Source organism: Notolepis coatsorum (assembly GCF_963971535.1).
Source record: "Notolepis coatsorum genome assembly, chromosome: 11".
In the NCBI taxonomy this organism is placed as follows: Eukaryota; Metazoa; Chordata; class Actinopteri; order Aulopiformes; family Paralepididae; genus Notolepis; species Notolepis coatsorum.
This window is the reverse complement of record NC_140175.1, coordinates 35,648,810-35,670,599: the sequence shown is the minus strand read 5'-3', so window position 1 is coordinate 35,670,599 and position 21,790 is coordinate 35,648,810. Positions and strand designations below refer to the sequence as shown.

Here is a 21,790-nt window from a genome sequence, read left to right as displayed (position 1 = left end):
ATGATGACTTTCTCGCCGAAAGTTCTAAGTCAGTGATGTTGACCTAAATCCCAAATTGATAGTCGCCACAAAGCGTCTCGATAATTCAGGCGTCTCGATCGATACGGCACCGCCGGGCGTAATAAACTAAATGAATCATAGCCCGCGAGGACAACTCACTCCTGTATTATATTTCCAATTTGTGCGCACTCCGCCCGCTCGCGAAAGGGGGGCCGGAGACGTCGCATAGGCGGCGAGGTCTTTACAAATGGGAAAGAGACAACGGCCGTGTCACTCGCTCGCCATCCATCACACGCGATTCAATTTCACTGTCAATAGCTGTTGAGAAAACGCTGCCTCACTGCGCGCTGTCCTCCCCTTATCTCCACAAATCATCAAGCCTCCTGTAAACCTAATGAATACATTAGCTCCGAGCCGTCGCCGGCATTAGCATAAAAAGGCCACAGCGCCCGGGAAGAGCCGGGATATGTTTAAAAAAAGAAAAGAAAAGAAAGAAAAAAAAAAAGAGAGAGAGAGAGAGAGAGAGAGAGAGAGAGAGAGAGAGAGAGAGAGAGAGAGAGAGAGAGAGAGAGAGAGAGAGAGGAAGAGAGAGAGAGAGAGCGAGAGAGAGAGAGCGAGAGAGAGAGAGAGAGAGAGAGAGAGAGAGAGAGAGAGAGAGAGAGAGAGAGAGAGAGAGAGGGGCGTGTGACCTTGGAAAATGCTAATGATCCAAGTTGGAGATTCGGAGGGCGAAGCGGAAGGTGACAGAGAGGGAAGAGAGCCAGGTCCTCTAGATACGGATCACAGACAGTACTGGACGGAAATGCTATCGACTCTCGGGTGGAGTGGCGCAAGGGGCGGGGGGGGGGGTTGGTTGTTCAGTCGCTATAGGCACCGAACAGGCCTCGGGGAGTTAGCGCTAGAGGAGGCTTGATACAGTGTAGTCGTGAGTCTGGGTGACTGCTGGTCCCCGGTCAGTGGCTGGTGCCGCATGACGGATGGGTTTCAGTGGCAGTGGTTATTAACCTGCTGACTCTGGGTCAGGAGATGCAGGCTGCAGTGGCATTGGGGCGGGGGGGGGGGGGGCTGCCCATCCGGCACAGGGCACAGGAGGGGGGCATGGACAACTGACAGAAGGCCTTCTCTCCCTCTACACACACAGAACTACAAATACACAGGGGTGTGTAACGGTACACGTATCCGTACCGAACCGCTCCGGTTCAGTACGGCTGTGTTGTACCGAATGATTGCAACGGTACGTTAATAACCACTAACGAACGCACGTGCAGAACTTCTTTTTTGCGTGCAGAATGTTATTCAAAACTCCAAGTTCACCCCTTCCCAAAATATAATTTGTGCAAAGGGTTCGTTCAACCCACACACACACCACTGAGAGATTACCTGTAATTTAGCATAGCCTCATAGTGTGGCGAACACACACACACACACACTTTGACTGTGAATAACACCATGCTTAAATTGACCAGACCTGAAAAATCTAAGCAAATAAATAAAGGGAAGATGATTAAAGAGAAGGTTTTGTAGATACAGTACTGAATTCTGCCATCCGGACACATGCAATTTGAAATATGATTATAGAATATAGAATATCAGGCCTAAAATGGTTATGTGATTAAAATGTGATTAATTAGATTAGTATATAACGTAGTAGCACACTGCACCAGAGTCTGTGCAGTGTTTAGTAATCAAGAGTCAGACAGTCCTCAAGTTCTCCAGTCATTAGTTCTCCAACTATTGGCAGCAGTCCATGCCCACGGTTGTGGCGCCTGGTGGCTACTGGCACGAAGGACTGGCCGAGGTGATCTGTGGTGTGTCGGAGGGGGCTCTCCATACTATGATACCTTACTTTGCAAATGGATGCTAACACATAAACAATGCTGTGTAATATAACTTCCTGAAAGAATAAAAAATGTGCTAACAAGACTTGTGAAAAGTACACTCTCAGCATCTTTTCCAACTCGTAACTGTTAGTGGTTCTCTGACTTTATGCTGACTACAGCCTATAGGTAGTTCCCAAACTTTTCAACATAAGGCCCCCCTTGGGTGAGTGGAAACATTACCCCCACCCCAAACGGGTGTGTGTGTGTGTTTCAGATATACAGAACATTGCAGTCACTCTGATCCAAATTGGAACAATGGTGAACTTCCAGTGAACATCTCTGCATGCTGAGTGGCAACTAGGCTGTCCCCGAAGCCTGTTTTTGGGATTCGAACTTCGTCAGGGTTTTTTCAAACCAACGTTTGAACCTTCGTTTTTAATTAAAAAAAACGTTTTAATTACAAATATTTTTTTTCGAAATATATATTTTTTAATTTTTTTATAAATATCCTCAAACTAAATCCTCAATTTGAATAAAGTGATTAATCTGATTAAATGAGTCTTTATTTTTTATTAAATCAACTTTCTTTAATGAATATAACTCAGCAGTTTTTTTTAATACTATAATATTAGTGTAGCCTAATCTTTTTCTGCAACTGTGAAGAAAAACCCCATTGGTTTAAACAGAATGAATAGACACATAAAAGAAATATAAAAAAAAAAAAAATTTAACGTAATGAACAAACGTTCGAACGTTCGAACATTCGGGCTCAGCCTTATAATACAGCCAATGCCTGACCTGATGAACAGTCAGAACAGTTATACAACCAATGCCTGACCTGATGAACAGTCAGAACAGTTATACAACCAATGCCTGACCTGATGAACTGTCAGAACAGTTATACAACCAATGCCTGACCTGATGAACAGTCAGAACAGGTATACAACCAATGCCTGACCTGATGAACAGTCAGAACAGTTATACAACCAATGCCTGACCTGATGAACAGTCAGAACAGTTATACAACCAATGCCTGGCCTGATGAACTGTCAGAACAGTTATACAACCAATGCCTGACCTGATGAACAGTCAGAACAGGTATACAACCAATGCCTGACCTGATGAACAGTCAGAACAGGTATACAACCAATGCCTGGCTGGATGAACAGTCAAGAACAGTAATAATGCAACAAATCCAATAATACCAGTATGTTGGTATCTGGGTCTGCTACCCTGGACGTGTGATACAGTATGTAGATCAGGCCACGAGGTGAAAGGAGGACACAAAGACAAAAGTGCAGGCCTGCGTATGTCCTTGTCCTGTGTACGTGCTCCACGGACTGTTGTCATTGGGCACCGAGTCAGGAGATAGGCTAGCAGGAAACAGCGGTGTAGCCCCAAGCTCCGTTTGTAATTCATTAGGAGAGACACTCTTAATGACACAACGCCCCGGCGTGTCCCAGTATGTGTGCGTGTGTACGCAAGTGATAGAAAAACGAGCGCTCCCAACAAGGACATCGCGTCACAGAGCCGTCCAAGGACAACCCCTGAGGTTGTCCGTTGAAATGGTTTGCAAAACCCCTGAGAGGAGCACATGTTAGGGGTGTGTGTGGAGTGTGTGTGGGGTGTAGAGAGAGATTCACCCTGTATGAATCATAAAGACATGGAGGCAATATCTTCAAGGGCTGGAGTCTTACAAGGGGAACAGCAGTCAATCCAATAATTGACACCTTATTTGTTTTTTTATGGCCTGCGGCATCTCAATCCCCACTGTGAGAGGGGACATCTTTCTCTCCCAGCTACAGAACAGAAAGACAGGCTCGATTATATGGCACCACACTGACGTCGAGTCTGGAGCTGCGAGACATGTGGACATAATGCGAGGTCTATCTGAATGTTTGTTTTGAACTGAAAGACAGAGAGCTCACCCCCTCTATGAACTGGCTGGTGGTACAGTAGGCCTATGGCACTCACAAATGTGTACACATGTGTAGCAGTGACATTTTGTTTCGGTTGATTATAAACAGAAACCTTTATTTTCACCTAAACTAGTAGTTATGCAGATAACTTTTATTTTGAAGGAGCAAAGTGGGCAAGTTTGACTTTTGTTTTGTTGGGGATAACTTCCTGGTTTTTATAATTATATTGCTGCTATTGCAAATAATGGTAGTGAAGGTGACAGTGAGGTCACAGCAGCGGTCAGAGCGTCTGTGATGCAGGGCTAGGGGGGTGGGGGGCTACACCCGTCGTGTATGTCATAAATGTCATGATGAATTGAAAATGGGGGACCCCGATGTAAACAAGACGAGAGTCTTTCTCTGGTCTGCATCCTCTTAGCAGTTTGTTTTGTATTGAGCCGTACTGTATTGTACCCATTCTGCAATCTGTTAATAAAGTGTTCAATCAATCAATCAATTGTTGAGGTGTCTGTGTCTAATGTGTTTAATGTCATCCGGTTGCTTCTATACTTTGCCCCTACATGGGCGATAGAATTGAAGAAAATAAAATCTATCCAATCGAATTCTGTGTTCCAGTCACATTTATACTTTTTGCAAACTTGATCATTTTAGTTTGTCTATCAGGAAGGGCTGTTCCGTTTCAAGATTCCACACCACCGCTGCGAGAGTGATAGAAAGAGAGAGAGAGGGAGAGAGAGAGTGATGGAGGGAGAGAAAGAGAGAGAGAGAGATAGTGAGAGAGAGAGAGAGAGAGAGAGAGAGAGAGAGAGAGAGAGAGAGAGAGAGAGAGAGAGAGAGAGAGAGAGAGAGAGAGAGAGAGAGAGAGAGAGAGAGAGAGAGAGAGAGAGAGAGAGAGAGAGACCCACTCAACACAGACTTTGCAGACATTGTTGCGCAGTAGCCTGTCTGGTGAAAATACGGCATTACTCAAACCCATTGAATATGAAGTGTGCATTTATACGGCAACCTGCTGAAACTGGTACATATTTGTATATTTCCTAGGACACCGGGACTTTCAGCTTGACTGTCCCGGTCAAATCGGACATCTGATCACTCTACATCCTGCCTCCCCTAATTGACTAGGTTTCTACCTTTACACTTGTAATGAATAGAATGAAAAGATGTCCTCTTTTTATTCTATTCTAAAACGTTTAGTCTAATTGCTGTTTAATCCAGTTTATTACATGGCGTTTTCACATTCGCCGAAATGCTTGCTTGTGATTGGTCAATAGCGCTCGTCAGAGGTATTGTATATTATATGGTAACTCAGAACATTGTACATATGTCTATACCGAACAACTGTGACCTCATTTTCTTCTTCTAAATTCATGCTATATTATGTTATTATGTTATTTGATACTATCTTGTCTAGCACAGTCTCTGGAGCGTAACAGTAAGAAGCATTTTGTATGAAAGTATTCTGTACTTCTGTATGACAACTATTAAAGAACTTGAACTTGAACAATATTGACCGCTGTGCGCAGCTGGACCAATCAAACCCACTACACACACTGTATCAGTGCTGCTCAGCATATGCAGCTGCACTCAGTCATGCAATCAGACCACAGACCTGCCGGCTGCCGATAATAATAATCACTTTATTTGGGCTGACAGAGCCACAGAACAACTGCGTCTGCATTTGATCTCGTCTTGTCGATGAATTAGGTATATTGTTAGTAAGTTAGCCATGTAATAAACGGGATAATGTATAGCCTATACTCGGTCATTGTCGCAAAATAATTGACCTTCACTGACGTTTAAAACACCTCGGCTGCGCCTCGGTGTTCTAAACTCTGTGTCGACAATGACCTCGTAGCTATACATTATCCCTTACGTATCCTATAGTCACTTGTCATCTGACCAAAAGGGGCTGGACATGGCGGTGCTTTTAATTTTGTAGCAAATATTTTCACTGTTGCCTCCAAACCTTCAAAACGACCACAGTGATCCGTCTCCTCATATCAGTGTATTAGCTAAGGCTAATGCTAATTAACGTTATCAAAGATCCAAACTCTAATGTTAAGAGTAGCAAATGTTTATATTAGTGATGTCAGGCGATTAAAAAAATGTATCTAATTAATTACAGGATTTGTAATTAATTAATCAAATTAATCGCATTTTAATCTGGATTTTGCAGATGATGTAGCATTACTCTCCTCTACCAAACACTAAATCCAGGAAAAAAACAACAAGAATGGAGAGAGAAGCCAGACGAGTGGGACTCAAGATTAACACCGGAAAGACAAAAACCATGAGAATTAATGCAAGAAACCATGACAAAATCAACATCAACGACCAAGAGATTGAGGATGTAGACCAATTCACATACTTGGGAGCCACCATCTGTAAAGAGGGAGGCGGTATGAAAGACCTAAAGAACAGACTCTCCAAAGCAAGAGGTGCATTCATCAAACTCAAAAGGATCTGGCACTCCAACAGCATCTCAAGAAGAACAAAGCTGAGATTGTACAAAACACTGGTTGTGCCAGTCCTACTGTATGGATGTGAAACATGGAAGATGAACAAGGGAGACAACAAATCAGTCGACGTGTTCCATAACAGATGCCTCAGAAGAATCCTCAGAATCCAGTGGCAAGACCGCATCAGCACCCTAGAGCTACTAGAAAGAGCCGACATGAAGCCGTTGAGCAAGGAAGTGAAGTGGCGAAGATGGAAGACGATAGGACGATAGGACGTGATAACACAGCCAATATTAACGAATACACCGAAACGGTGATTGACTATGTCTGTACTCAGGTAGAAGTAATAATCCCCTCCACCAAAATTAATATCTACCCAAATCAAAAGCCCTGGGTAGACAAATCCGTCCGTGAGGCTCTGAAAGTGCGCACATCAGCATACAACACCGGGCTGGTGACAGGCAACATGGAAGAACACAAGATGGCAAGATACAACGTCAGGAGAGCAGTAATAGAGGCAAAACGGCGTTACAGGGATAAAGTTGAACTTCAGTTTGAACAGGCTGACTCTAGAGGCATGTGGCAGGGCCTCAGAACAATGACAGACTACAAAGGAACCCCCCTCAAACTGAACAGTGACATCTCCTTAGCAAATGATCTCAACTCCTTCTATGCGAGGTTTGAGGCTGTGAATAACAACACCAGCCTACAAACCACGGCAATGGGGGGGGGGGGGGTCTGCTGATGGAGACTCAGTGTTCAGGGTAACAGAGCATGAGGTGAGACGGATCTTTAAAAAAGTGGATATCAGGAAGGCAGCAGGACCGGACGGCATCCCCGGCCGCGTCCTAAAAGTCTGTGCCGACCAACTGGCCCCGGTATTCACTGACATCTTCAACCTGTCCTTGGAACAGGCTGTCATCCCCACCTGTCTGAAGAAGTCCACCATCATCCCTGTACCCAAAAAATCTACGCCCGCTTGCCTCAACGACTACCGCCCTGTAGCCCTCACCTCCATAGCCATGAAGTGCTTTGAGAAGCTAGTGAAGGGCTACATCTGTTCCTCCCTCCCCATCAACCTGGACCCTCTGCAATTTGCATATCGCCCCAACAGGTCCACGGAGGACGCCATAGCCCATGTGCTGCACACAGCAGCATCACATCTGGACAAGAGGCAGGGGAACTATGTGAGAATGCTGTTCATCGACTACAGCTCAGCATTCAATACCATAGTCCCCTCCAAACTCATAGCCAAGCTCAGGGACCTGGGCTTGAACTATGACCTGTGCCAGTGGGTCTTGGACTTCCTGACGGGCAGACCCCAGGTGGTAAGAGCCGGCAACTGCACCTCCTCATCCATCACGCTCAACATAGGGGCCCCCCAGGGCTGTGTTCTGAGCCCCCTCCTCTACTCCCTGTACACACATGACTGCGTAGCACAGCGGAACAACAACACCATCATCAAATTTGCTGATGACACAGTAGTGGTGGGCCTGATCTCTGCCAACGACGAAAGGGCCTACCTGGAAGAGGTAGAGAACCTGTCACAGTGGTGCCAGGAGAACTGCCTCTCCCTGAACGTCAGCAAAACAAAAGAGATGATTGTGGACTTCAGGAGGTCGGGGGTCAAGGACTACAGCCCCCTCAGCATCGACGGGGCACCGGTTGAGAGAGTGAACAGTTTCAAGTACCTCGGAGCCCACATATCCGAGGACTTGACATGGACCACACACATTGACAGTGTTGTGAAGAAGGCACGACAACGCCTCTACTTCCTCAGGCGCCTAAGGAAGTTCCAAGTCAGTCAGAAGATCCTTAGGAACTTCTACTCATGTACAATAGAGAGCATCCTGACCGGCAACATCACCTCCTGGTTTGGGAATAGCACTGCACAAGACCGTAGCAGACTACAAAGAGTGACACGTTCAGCCGAACGCACAATTGAAGGGGGGCTTCCCACCCTCCAGAACATTTACAACAAGCGGTGCAAGGGGAAGGCTAAGAGAATTATTAAGGACTCGAGCCACCCGAACAACTGCCTCTTTGAACTGCTGCCGTCAGGCAAGCGATACCGAAGTCTTAAGGCGAGCACAGAAAGACTCAGAAGGAGCTTCTATCCCCAGGCCATCAGGCTGCTAAACGAACAACGAACAATAATCGCTAAACGAACAATAATCACTATGCAACAACCATCAAATGCACACAGCACACACACCCACACGCACACACTCACTCAAACAAACAACACACTGCAGCACCCACTCTCCACACTTTAGATCACACAAACACACTTACACTTTATATTTATTGATAAAGGATTTGCACTACAACTCGTACACCTACTGTGAAGTGTACCTAAACTGCACCTCGTCCATTTATGCCTTGCACTATATAGTATTGTATATTAGTACACTGCACAGTATTGTATATTGTATGGTAACTACGTCTACGAACATTGTACATATGTCTAAACTGAACACTGTGACCTCTTTTTTTACTTCTAATCTTTACTATGTTTTTATTTCATACTTATCTTGTCATGCACAGTCTCTGGAGCGCAACAGTAAGAAGCATTTTGTACAAAAGTATTCTGTACCTCTGTATGACAACTATTAAAGAAACTTGAAACTTGAAACTTGACACATACTGAGGCAAGACCACAACAACGACTGCAACATATCAATGACTTGGGCACCAGAAGGGAAAAGAAGAAAAGGAAGAGCAAAGCCTACCTGGAGACGCACAGTAGAGAAAGAAAGAAAAGAGGCAGGGTGGAGCTCATGGCCTGAAGCAAGAACAATGGCAGCTGACCGGGAGAAGTGGAAACGCTCTGTGAAGGCCTTATGTGCCACTAGGCACGAAGTGGATAGGTAACAGTTAACAGGTAATCGCATAACCATTTTAGGCCTGATATTTTATATTCTATAATCATATTTCAAATTGCATGTGTCCGGATGGCAGAATTCAGTACTGTATCTACAAAACCTTCTGTTTAATCATCTTTTGCTTAGATTTTTCAGGTCTGGTACATTTTAGCATGGTGTTATTCAAAGTAAAAAAAAAAAAAAAAATTGAATTTAATTGATATTCTCATTTGGTTCATTACAATTTACTCACGCCTAGTAACAGACACAGTATTTCTGACACTGGGAATACATTCCCTGAGATCCATAGATGTCCCTAGAATCAGATACCAAGAACATGCAAATGGACCATTTAAAAAAAAAGTCTGTAAATGTTTATTCTACGTGTTAATGGAATTAATGAGATTTATAAAAAAAAATTAAAAATGTTTTTTTTATACATTTTGAGTACATTTTCATAACGCGATCATTTGCTGCGTAATTAATTAATCTAATTAACGCGATAAACTGACATTATGTGACCTGGCACGGTTTAGGTTGGATTGTGCCAGCAGAGAACATTCCTCAGAAAAGCTGTAAACGTTGCGCCATTCAGAAATAGGTCAACAAATTTATATTCGCAAGTGCTTTGTCTCCTTATTTGCAAAACTTAATACAACTTGTAAATGTGTTAATTATTGTTAGATTGTCAGACAGTATGTATTCCGACGCACTGGAAATAACTATATTTGCCTCTGAGGGGTGTGGTTAAATACTCCGGAGGGAGACGCGCAAATATTATAGCTCATCCGAGACAACGGACTCAGTAGGCTACTTTGTTGGCGGTGTGAAACATTAATATATTTGGAACCGTTTGTGTTAAATTTGATCTGAATCAGGCATACAAGCCTGACTGGCAGGGCGCATAGATTAAGTCCAGCACTCGCTCCTCAAATCAGACTGAATGGCTCATAATGGAGTCTGTCTCTCTCTCTCACTCATGTGCATAAAAACGTAATCATGACCATGTCCCTCCCACAATGACAGCCCAAGCTGTGTGTGAATTACGCAAAGGGGAGCAAAGCCATTCTCCCCCAACCAGTGTTCATCTCCATTATGTTACAAATAATCTGACGCGAACAAAAAATATACTAAATAAAAGTTTTTTTTATTACAAATATGCAACTTTCAAAGAGTAGGCCTACAGTCCATTATGATGGGGAAGTATTTAGCTTGTTTCACCTGTTTGACTATCTCATCACTTATTTTGTCTCCAATCAGTGCTATGATTTCATAGATGGTTGGGCTAGTGTTGCGTTTAAGCATTACATCACGCGACGGAGTGTGTTATACAAATTAGATCACGCCTATGGGTGGTTGTTAGGCCCGAGGCGCAGCCGAGGGTCGTTAGACCCCCATAGGCGTGATCTAATTTGTATAACACACAACTTCAAGTGATGTAATGCGCTTATACAATGACCCAATTCACCCAACCTTATTGCTATACAATAAACACACAGTAATTGAAGCATAATGGAGATTTATTCACAAAACCATCCACAGAGAAAGTAGATCCAATAGTAGATCCACTAGTAGACACCAGAGGGAGCTCCACAAACCATGTTAAACCCAGATTCGGCTCAAACAAGGGACTAAACGCCCTACCCACAGCTGTAAAGGATTGTGAATCACTACCCACTCTCAAAACCAAAAGAGAGCACCTACTGTACGGGAGACTGCAATTAGAAACTGGCCCCTGTAAATGTCCTAACCCAACCCCCTCCAATGTACAGTAAATGTCCTAACCCAATAATACACAAGACCCTTTTCTTGGGACCAAGTAAGGTTTCGTTGATAATCCAATGTACAGTTACCCCCCACCCAACCACCTCCAATGTACAGTTTCCCCACCCCACCTACCCAACCACTCCCACCCCACCTACCCAAAACCCCCCTCCACCCCACCTACCCAACCTCCTCCAATGTACAGTTTATTCGTCAAATGTATATACTCTCTTTTTTAGGCTCTTTTTGTATCACAAACAGTACTGTATTTGTAAATATTGTATGTCATAAATGTATAGATGTAGCAGTACTGTCTATCTGTATGTCATGTATGTCATATATATGTTATGATGAATTGAAAATGGGGGACCCTGATGTAAACAAGATGAAAGTCTTTCTCTGGTCTGCATCCCCTTAACAATTGTGTGTATTGATCTGTACTGTATTGTACCCATTCTGCAATCTGTTAATAAAATGTTCAATCAATCAATCAATCAAATCTGAAAAAATTAAATAAAAAAATGATCGACGGCCATTAAAAAAAGAATCCGCAATTTTTCTTTTGTTTCACAATGGGTCATGACAAATTAATTACATAATCCATGTGTATGTAACAAACTAACATATTCCAGTTGACTGTATCTTTTTTGGAGGATTCGTTCAAAAGCTATTCATACTTCCATTTTTCTATCTATGGCGGATTGATTCAGACAGAAAAAAAAAGTAATTCGGTTGTGGGAGGGATCTGGGGTCACGTGGAAATAACGAAATAACAACCGGTAACTTGACTGTTTCAGCCAATCAGAATCAAGAAATTTGCATGCCATTGTATAAAGAGTCATTGAGCATCCTGATGGCCTGGGGATATTACGGGATCACAAGTCATTAGACTAACAAAGGCAGGGCTGCTCTCAGACTGAAGGTGTCAAGTCAGAGGGTGTGAGGGTTACATTGCTTTCTGGGTAAAGTAGTCATTATGCATGAAAAGAGAAACGGTTTCTTTGAAGCCTTGTAGCTCAGAAATTAGTATATGTTATCAGCATGATTCATAAGGCATATGGTAGATGAAAAGTATCTGTCCGATTTGTACAAGTGATGGCTTATTTTGAAGGTATCAACCTGTACTTTCATACCATGTAAAATAAATTGAAGACCCTTCTAAATGTCCCATAGTCTGTGCCTGGTCACATATCTGTTATGACCGATCATTTATATTACAGATGTTGATGTGATCTGCATAAATAAAACACATTTCTGATAATCAAATTTTGTACATACTATTTTTGTACATACGAAAACAATGTTTCCCACAATTGTGTCATTGCCACATGCATGTAGAGCCATATGAAATCAATTTGATTATTTTCCAAATTCCATTAAATTTTTTCCCAAATTCAGTTTTTTCCATTTTAATATTTCAGAATTCTGTATTTGGCCTTTTACGCCCATTTTACAATCATAAATAGTGTCTAATAAGTGGGAATGAAATGTCCACAATTTAATAAGATATAACAGTCCATTTAATGTTTTTAAGTGCTGCAACTCAGAAATACAGTTCAATTTTACACAATGTTTTTCAAATAATATTGTCACAAAATAAAAATACACATTTCAAGTGATCACAATGTCAGTAGCCTAGCTATATCTATTCTATTGTGATGGAATATAGTAATGCATAATTTATGTACCTTTAGTTTATTTCATTTATAAAGGACAGTGTGTAGGCCTACTGACAATAATTTGCAAATAGATGGGTGCACCAGATTTAGCAAGAAGCTATAATTTCCATCTATAGTCCTATGTACTGTAATGTCACATAGCTATTTAAATCACAATAGTGTCAGTGATTAGCCTCGCCCTCTAGCTGTATCTATTGTGATCACCAGAGATCATCGTTAGAGAGTTGGTGTGTTTTGGGAAGCACAGTCCTTGTTCCTGACATGGCTTTTGAAGTGATCTTCGCACATGTTTTTGCGGGTCCAGTCCACGGGGTATGTTGACAGAATTTGCAAAACACCTTATCGACTGAAGCATAAAAGTCATTAGGATACTGCTCTGCTATGAATTTAGGGTTTAGTGCAGAATTTCTTCCGACGTTAATGACGCACCGAAGCAGCCAGACGTTTGGATATTTCTCCGTGTTGTGTTGTGTGTACGCTGTAGCGTCCCCGGTCATGTTCGCGTTGAACCAAACATTCCATATTCTCCCGAACACGGAATTTCGGTCCAGATTAGGGCAAATTCTGCAATATTCCATGTTTTACAGTTGATTCCATTTTTAATGGTCAATTCCGCAATTCCGTCCGCGATTCCGTGAACGCGGATTTCATATGGCTCTACTTGCATGTAATCAAGTAAACAAACTGCATGGTCAAAAAAATTAAAACACACACACACACAAGGGCAGCTACACAGAGAAATAATCATCAGTTATTATTAACATCGGCCCAGTTTTGCTCATTGTGATTGATCACCAATATATATTGTGCATCCCTAATGAGCGCCTTTTCAGATTGATTCTCACATTTTCATCTGAAGTAGGCCTAGCTGAAGTCAAATCCAAATCCAAACAGAGATGAAAAGGTGGGTTTGGTCACTTCATTACCTTCCTCCTCCTGTTTCACTTGTGATCTCATTACGTTTGCAGAACAGAGGGGGGCAGGATCGTTTGGCGCCGGTCCACATCCTTGATAAAGCCTTGTTATTCTTGGCTCAGTCCCTGCCACAGGTATAGCTACTCTCTTCCAGGCAAAATCCATCAAAAGGCTAACTGTCAGCAGAGCTCTTGTTACGGGACCAATGACCCCGGCCAGCGGCTCTGTCTCTCTTTGTTTCTGCGTCTCCGTCTCGTCGTCCTGTCAACCTGATGGAGAGGGAGCGTTTCCCCAAGGGGATCAATGAAGGAATATCTTATCTTATCTTATCATGCCCTCTGCAGTGCAACAGATATCAAACCACGCGTGGTTTCTGCTAACAAGAGCGTTTTAGTTGCATGTAGTAGCACTTATGAAGAAAGGATTCTCCACAGTGACATGTTGCACGGTTTATTCTGAAACAATAAATGAAAGACAAAAAGACTAAAATTAGTTGGCTTGTCCTTAGTTGCCATATGGAATAACTGCCAACTACAGTTTTAACAGTATTAACTAATAAACTACTGGATTACGAAATACAATGAGTAAATGTAAGTATAACTTATTACAGTAATACTTAATGCTTACAGTGTTACTTATTTTATTATTCATAATTTTACTGTCTATTCTATTCTACTATTTTATTGCACTGCACTATTTTACATTTACATTTACATTTAGTCATTTAGCTGACGCTTTTATCCAAAGCTACTTACAAGTTCTGTACGATAAGTCATCAGGAAGGGCATATCTCTATCAGCTGAGTAACAATGTTCATCAAAGTGTTGAGTGCTACAGTGTAGGTTAGTCTATTAGGACAAGTGCATGACAGTAAGTGTGAGGTTTTGCCCGCTGCTCACCTACTCTTTCCTTCCTTTTAGCCTACTGTTTAGGAATTCCCTTCTCACTCACTCTCACTAGCCCCCACCCTCTCGTTCTTTACTCTCGTTTTCTCTTCAAGCAGCCACACCTGGACTACCTGTCATTATGTGTTTGATTGGTCTGGTGCCGAACTCACACTTTTAGTTCGATTATCAATTACCTCCCGCACCTGTGGTGCATTCTAATTAGTTCCCCTGTGGGCTTTAAATACCTGGCTCTTCCACTTTGTTCCTCGTGGGGTCGTGTTGTAACATGCCGTAACATTCGGTATCATATGCTCTTTCATCAAGACTCCCTCGGGAGGTCCTCTGTTCGGTCTATGCTGTTTTTATCTCCGGCGTAAAGATGTTGCTCCAGCCTTCGCCTCCTGTCGCCGTTGCCTGAGGGGGAGACTGGACTGCGCTCCCTAGACTTCCACGGGAGGTACTCCAGTGATCCACTTCAGACCCCCGCGCAGCAGTCGTCCTGATGCACATCCAGACCTCCGCGCTGCAGACGCCCGCGCTTCATCCAGACCTCCGAGCTTGGCACGCTCCTCCGTACCAGCGCGCACTCCCAGCTGACGCGCATCATCCAGACCTCCGAGCTTGGCACGCTCCTCCGTACCAGCGCGCACTCCCAGCAGACGCGCATCATCCAGACCTCCGAGCTTGGCACGCTCCTCCGTACCAGCGCGCACTCCCAGCAGACGCGCATCATCCAGACCTCCGAGCTTGGCACGCTCCTCCGTACCAGCGCGCACTCCCAGCAGAACGCGCATCATCCAGACCTCCGAGCTTGGCACGCTCCTCCACGCAGACGCACTCCAAGCAGTGGCGCACCACTCTGACCTCCGCTCGGACAGCCGGCTCCCCGGTGGCGACGCTCTCGCCCCGCTGCTGTTCCAGCACCATTACGCATTACGTCTGGGTGAGTTTTTATTGACTGTCTTGATCAATTCCGTTTTCGTGTGTTTCTATAACACTGAAGATTACCAACTTTTTAATCAGACAGTCACTCACCCAGCGTGTGCCTTTGTTTGTTTTCACTGGGATATTATTTTTGGACTTTACATCTCCCACTGTTTGTTTGTTCACACCGAAGATAGTATTTTCATTGGATTGTTTTTGGAACTTTGCTCATTGTGTATTTTACACGAAGATTGTTTTTACTTGGATAACTTTTGTATTTGGACTAGTCACCTCTCCTGCACCTGCTCTGTTTTCCCCCTTTGTACTCTAACCCTCTCCTCTCTCCCTCTCGGCCCCGTCTACCCACCTTGGAGATCTGCCGAGAGAAGTCTGCAGAGCGGCCCTGATGTTCCCACCTGCTTTCCCTGTCCCCAGCCCGCCTCCGCGGGCCTCTGTCCCTAGTTCTCCCCTCTCTAGTTCCTCCTAGTCCTCCCGTCCGGTCCTCCTAGTTCCTCCCTGTTTTTCCTGCCTTCCCTTGCTCCGGCCCTGTTTCCCTTAGCCTTCCCTTGCCTTCCCCTTAGCCAGCTCGCCTCTTAAAGGCACTGTACCTTTCCCTTCTGGTTATTTCCAGTATTTTTGTGTTTCTCCCTTAAAGGGACAGTGCCGGTTTTTCCTTTGTTCAATAAATGCCCGTTTCTTGGCTTACCCTCATACCTGTCTTGTGTTGTGCGATTGGGGTCGGTTACAAACCATAACAGTACGACCCCACCAAATCGACGACCCCAGCCAGCACAGTATGTTGAGTTTGCCTTTTTTTTTTTTTTTTTCCTCTAGCTTCCTTGTTAGCCTGTTAGCTCCCCTGTTAGCTTGTTGGTCTCCCCGGTTAGCTCCCCTGTTTAGCTTGTTAGTCTCCCCGGTTAGCTCCCCTGTTAGCTTGTTAGTCTCCCCGGTTAGCTCCCCTGTTAGCCTGTTTACTCCCCTGTTTGCTTCCCTGTTAGCCCTGTTTGGCTCCCCTGCAGCTTGTTAGGCCTCTACTACCAGCATGGCCCCTGTCTGCTAGCTTTGCCCCGGCTGCTAGCACAGCCTCTATGTTAATGCAGCCCTTGCTGCTGGCATAGGCCCTGTAGCTAGCCATGCCCTGGCAGCTAACCCAGTCCCTCAGCAGAGCCCCTGTCTGCTAGCTTTGCCCCGGCTGCTAGCACAGCCTCTATGTTAATGCAGCCCTTGCTGCTGGCATAGGCCCTGTAGCTAGCCATGCCCTGGCAGCTAACCCAGTCCCTCAGCAGAGCCCCAGTCTGCTAGCTTAGCCCCGGCTGCTAGCACAGCCTCTATGATAATGCAGCCCTTGCTGCTGGCATAGGCCCTGTAGCTAGCCATGCCCTGGCAGCTAATCCAGTCCCTCTGCATGGCCCTAGTCTGCTTGCTTGGCCCCGGCTGTTAGCACAGCCTCTATGTTGGTGCAGCCTTGCAGCTAGCATAGGCCCTGTAGCTAGCCAGGCCCAGGCAGCTAACCCGGTCCCTCTGCATGGCCTCCACTTTTTGTGTAGTATTCCCACTGCTAGGACTGCCCCTTTCAGCTAGCAAGGTCAGTTTATCTCCCACTGCTAGGACTGCCCTTTCAGCTAGCAAGGTCAGTATTCCCACTGCTAGGACTGCCTTTTCAGCTAGCAAGGTCAGTTTATCTCCCACTGCTAGGACTGCCTTTTCAGCTAGCAAGGTCAGTATTCCCACTGCTAGGACTGCCCTTTCAGCTAGCAAGGTTCCCACTGCTAGGACTGCCCTTTCAGCTAGCAAGGTCAGTTTATCCCACTGCTAGGACTGCCTTTTCAGCTAGCAAGGTCAGTATTCCCACTGCTAGGACTGCCCTTTCAGCTAGCAAGGTCAGTTTATCTCCCACTGCTAGGACTGCCCTTCAGCTAGCAAGGTCAGTTTTCTCCCACTGCTAGGACTGCCCCTTCAGCTAGCATGGTCAGTTTGCTCCCACTGCTAGGACTGCCCTTCAGCTAGCAAGGTCAGTTTATCCCACTGCTAGGACTGCCTTTTCAGCTAGCAAGGTCAGTATTCCCACTGCTAGGACTGCCCTTTCAGCTAGCAAGGTCAGTTTATCTCCCACTGCTAGGACTGCCTTTTCAGCTAGCAAGGTCAGTTTATCCCACTGCTAGGACTGCCTTTTCAGCTAGCAAGGTCAGTTTATCCCACTGCTAGGACTGCCCTTTCAGCTAGCAAGGTCAGTTTATCTCCCACTGCTAGGACTGCCTTTTCAGCTAGCAAGGTCAGTTTATCCCACTGCTAGGACTGCCCTTTCAGCTAGCAAGGTCAGTTTATCTCACACTGCTAGGACTGCCCTTCAGCTAGCAGAGTCTGTTTTCTCCCACTGCTAGGACTGCCCCTTCAGCTAGCATGGTCAGTTTGCTCCCACTGCTAGGACTGCCCTTCAGCTAGCAAGGTCAGTTTATCCCACTGCTAGGACTGCCCTTCAGCTAGCAAGGTCAGTTTTCTCCCACTGCTAGGACTGTCCTTCCAGCTAGCTTGTTCTCTCATGCTGGTCCAGCCCGGTCTGCCAGCCTAGCTCCGGCAGCTAGCGCAGCCTCTATGTTGATGTAGCAGTACAGCTAGCATAGGCCCTGTAGCTATCAGTGCCCTGGCAGCTACCCTTTCCCTCTGCTAGCCTAGCTCCGGCAGCTTGCGCAGCCTCTATGTTGATGTAGCAGTACAGCTAGCATAGGCCCTGTAGCTATCAGTGCCCTGGCAGCTAACCTTCCCTCTGCTAGCCCTTTTCCCGGTGCTCCTCTAGTTGCCCCTCAGCTCCTCTAGTTGCCCCTCAGCTCCTCTGGTTACCCCTCTGCTACCCTAGTTACCCCTCGGCTACCCTGTTTCTTTTGCTAGCCCCACTTTTGTTGTGGCTTCCCCTGCTGGCTTGGCCCAGTACCTTTTGTTTTTGCCTTGTTTTGTCCCCTGCCACTCTGTCTGTATTTTTTTTGGGTCGCCGGGTGGCTCCCGTTGAGGGGGGGGTACTGTGAGGTTTTGCCCGCTGCTCACCTACTCTTTCCTTCCTTTTAGCCTACTGTTTAGGAATTCCCTTCTCACTCACTCTCACTAGCCCCCACCCTCTCGTTCTTTACTCTCGTTTTCTCTTCAAGCAGCCACACCTGGACTACCTGTCATTATGTGTTTGATTGGTCTGGTGCCGAACTCACACTTTTAGTTCGATTATCAATTACCTCCCGCACCTGTGGTGCATTCTATTTAGTTCCCCTGTGGGCTTTAAATACCTGGCTCTTCCACTCTGTTCCTCGTGGGGTCGTGTTGTAACATGCCGTAACATTCGGTATCATATGCTCTTTCATCAAGACTCCCTCGGGAGGTCCTCTGTTCGGTCTATGCTGTTTTTATCTCTGGCGTAAAGATGTTGCTCCAGCCTTCGCCTCCTGTCGCCGTTGCCTGAGGGGGAGACTGGACTGCGCTCCCTAGACTTCCACGGGAGGTACTCCAGTGATCCACTTCAGACCCCCGCGCAGCAGTCGTCCTGATGCACATCCAGACCTCCGCGCTGCAGACGCCCGCGCTTCATCCAGACCTCCGAGCTTGGCACGCTCCTCCGTACCAGCGCGCACTCCCAGCTGACGCGCATCATCCAGACCTCCGAGCTTGGCACGCTCCTCCGTACCAGCGCGCACTCCCAGCAGACGCGCATCATCCAGACCTCCGAGCTTGGCACGCTCCTCCGTACCAGCGCGCACTCCCAGCAGAACGCGCATCATCCAGACCTCCGAGCTTGGCACGCTCCTCCACGCAGACGCACTCCAAGCAGTGGCGCACCACTCTGACCTCCGCTCGGACAGCCGGCTCCCCGGTGGCGACGCTCTCGCCCCGCTGCTGTTCCAGCACCATTACGCATTACGTCTGGGTGAGTTTTTATTGACTGTCTTGATCAATTCCGTTTTCGTGTGTTTCTATAACACTGAAGATTACCACCTTTTTAATCAGACAGTCACTCACCCAGCGTGTGCCTTTGTTTGTTTTCACTGGGATATTATTTTTGGACTTTACATCTCCCACTGTTTGTTTGTTCACACCGAAGATAGTATTTTCATTGGATTGTTTTTGGAACTTTGCTCATTGTGTATTTTACACGAAGATTGTTTTTACTTGGATAACTTTTGTATTTGGACTATCACCTCTCCTGCACCTGCTCTGTTTTCCCCCTTTGTACTCTAACCCTCTCCTCTCTCCCTCTCGGCCCCGTCTACCCACCTTGGAGATCTGCCGAGAGAAGTCTGCAGAGCGGCCCTGATGTTCCCACCTGCTTTCCCAGTCCTCCCTGTCCCCAGCCCGCCTCCGCGGGCCTCTGTCCCTAGTTCTCCCCTCTCTAGTTCCTCCTAGTCCTCCCGTCCGGTCCTCCTAGTTCCTCCCTGTTTTTCCTGCCTTCCCTTGCTCCGGCCCTGTTTCCCTTAGCCTTCCCTTGCCTTCCCCTTAGCCAGCTCGCCTCTTAAAGGCACTGTACCTTTCCCTTCTGGTTATTTCCAGTATTTTTGTGTTTCTCCCTTAAAGGGACAGTGCCGGTTTTTCCTTTGTTCAATAAATGCCCGTTTCTTGGCTTACCCTCATACCTGTCTTGTGTTGTGCGATTGGGGTCGGTTACAAACCATAACAGTAAGGTTAGTTAGGGTTAGATTTTTAGATAATGGTTGAAGATGTGCGTCTTTAGTCGATGGCGAAAGATTGGACGGGTTTCGGCTATCCTAACTGGGGTGGGTAGTTCATTCCACCATTGTGGGGCAAGGACTGAGAATATAGGCGACTTCTCTTTGATGACCCTCCCGGAGCTCGGATAGGAGTAGGCCTGAGGTGGCCAGAAGATGCAGAGCGTAGGGGTCTTGAGGGTGTGTAGTTAGAGACCATTGACCGGAGGTAGGCGGGAGCGGTTCCCTTTGCCGACCCGGTATGCCAGGTTGAGGGCCTTGAAGCGTATTCGTGCAGCAATGGGGAGCCAGTGCAGGTCCCTAAGAAGTGGGGTGACATGGGCCGACTTCGGTAGGTTTGAGATCAGGCGGCCGCTGCGTTCTGAATTAGTTGAAGAGGCTTGGTGACTATTGCATTTTATTACAGGTTCGAAACTGTCAGGTGTTATTAAACTGTGTGGGTATCAAGCAAGAAAGACTGTCAGGCTTTAAAACTGTAAGACCCAGGCCTAGCACTGCACCCTGAGAGGGAGGTTTGCCCTGAGTGGGAGGTTCGAAGGGTCAAAGTGGGTATCAAACAAGGGAAGACTGTCAGGTTTTAAACTGTGGATACCAAACAGAAGGTAAAGATGACTTTGAACTGTTAAACAGTAATCCAGAACTATTTTATAGCACTGTAAAAAAACTGATTTTATAGTATGTCTGCACTTTATGTGCTCATTTCATGTATTTTCTATTCTACTAAAACTGAATCAAACCATAAACAAAGTGGCCTGTTGTGAAATGTGAAAAACTGTGATTTAATATGTACTTTTATTTCTACACACCACTATCCGATGGGTGCATACTATGACCTTCATCATGTTTTGTAACAGATTACAGAAATTCAAGAAGCCTATTGGAATCTGCGGTTCTGGTATGATTTGATTAATATATCTGCATTATTTGATCCCACTTTATGCTTTGCTCTTGCTGCTTGTTTTACACAGATTGTATGTCTTATTTCTTACTGATGTAAAGCATTTTGAACGGCAATCCCCTGTATGAAAGGTGCTATACAAATAAAGTTATTATTATTATTATTATTATTATTATTATAAACAATACAATTATTGCCTTTTACAGTATTTCAACAAAATAAGTGCTGTGCAATGTATATTTTTCCTATTTACAATGTATCTAAATCCCCAAGGTTAATTTGCATTAATTTGGCCAGCTGACATTATCTCTGTTAGCTTAGCTTACGTTATAAACGTTATGAACAGTAAAGCTTAAAACGATGTTGCTACAGAGCTTGGCCAGTGTATGGTTGCATGTCATATACTCAAAATAAGATAAATACAAGCTTAGATTGTGGGGAGTTATGTTAGCATACAGCCCCTACTCAGTTTAATACTATGATACTATAATACTGTGTGTGTGTGGGTGGGTGGGTGTGTGTGTGTGTGTGTGTCTCTCTGTGTGTGTGTGTGTCTCTCTGTGTGTGTGTGTGTGTGTCCGTGCGTGCGTGCGTGCGTGCGTGTGTGTGTGTGGCACATGCACATCATCGCAGTACGAAGAAATCACAGATCTGAAGAAAATCTCCAGGACAGCTGGGCCAGTCACATGGCTGTTAAATAGATACAACCAGGGGCGCCCTGGTGGCGCACCACGTATACGCTCAGCATGACCGCAGCGTCCTGGGTTCGAATCCGGCCCAGGACATGTGCTGCATGTCCTCCCCATCTCTCTCTCTCTATCTCTCTCTCTCTATCTCTCTCTCTCTCTCTCTCTCTCTCTCTCTCTCTCTCTCTCTCTCTCTCTCTCTCTCTGTCTCCCAATTTCCAAACTGTCCTATCCACAATAAAGCAGAAAATGCCATAAAAAAAACGTTTCCT

The 21,790-nt window shown here is 45.5% G+C and overlaps 1 protein-coding gene across 1 annotated transcript in view; it reads right to left on the bottom strand.

The window, feature by feature from the left end:
- Positions 1 to 21,790, bottom strand: part of LOC311237093 (astrotactin-2-like) — a gene marked incomplete at both ends in the record, with an annotated part of 729,417 nt that overhangs the window by 561,617 nt on the left and 146,010 nt on the right.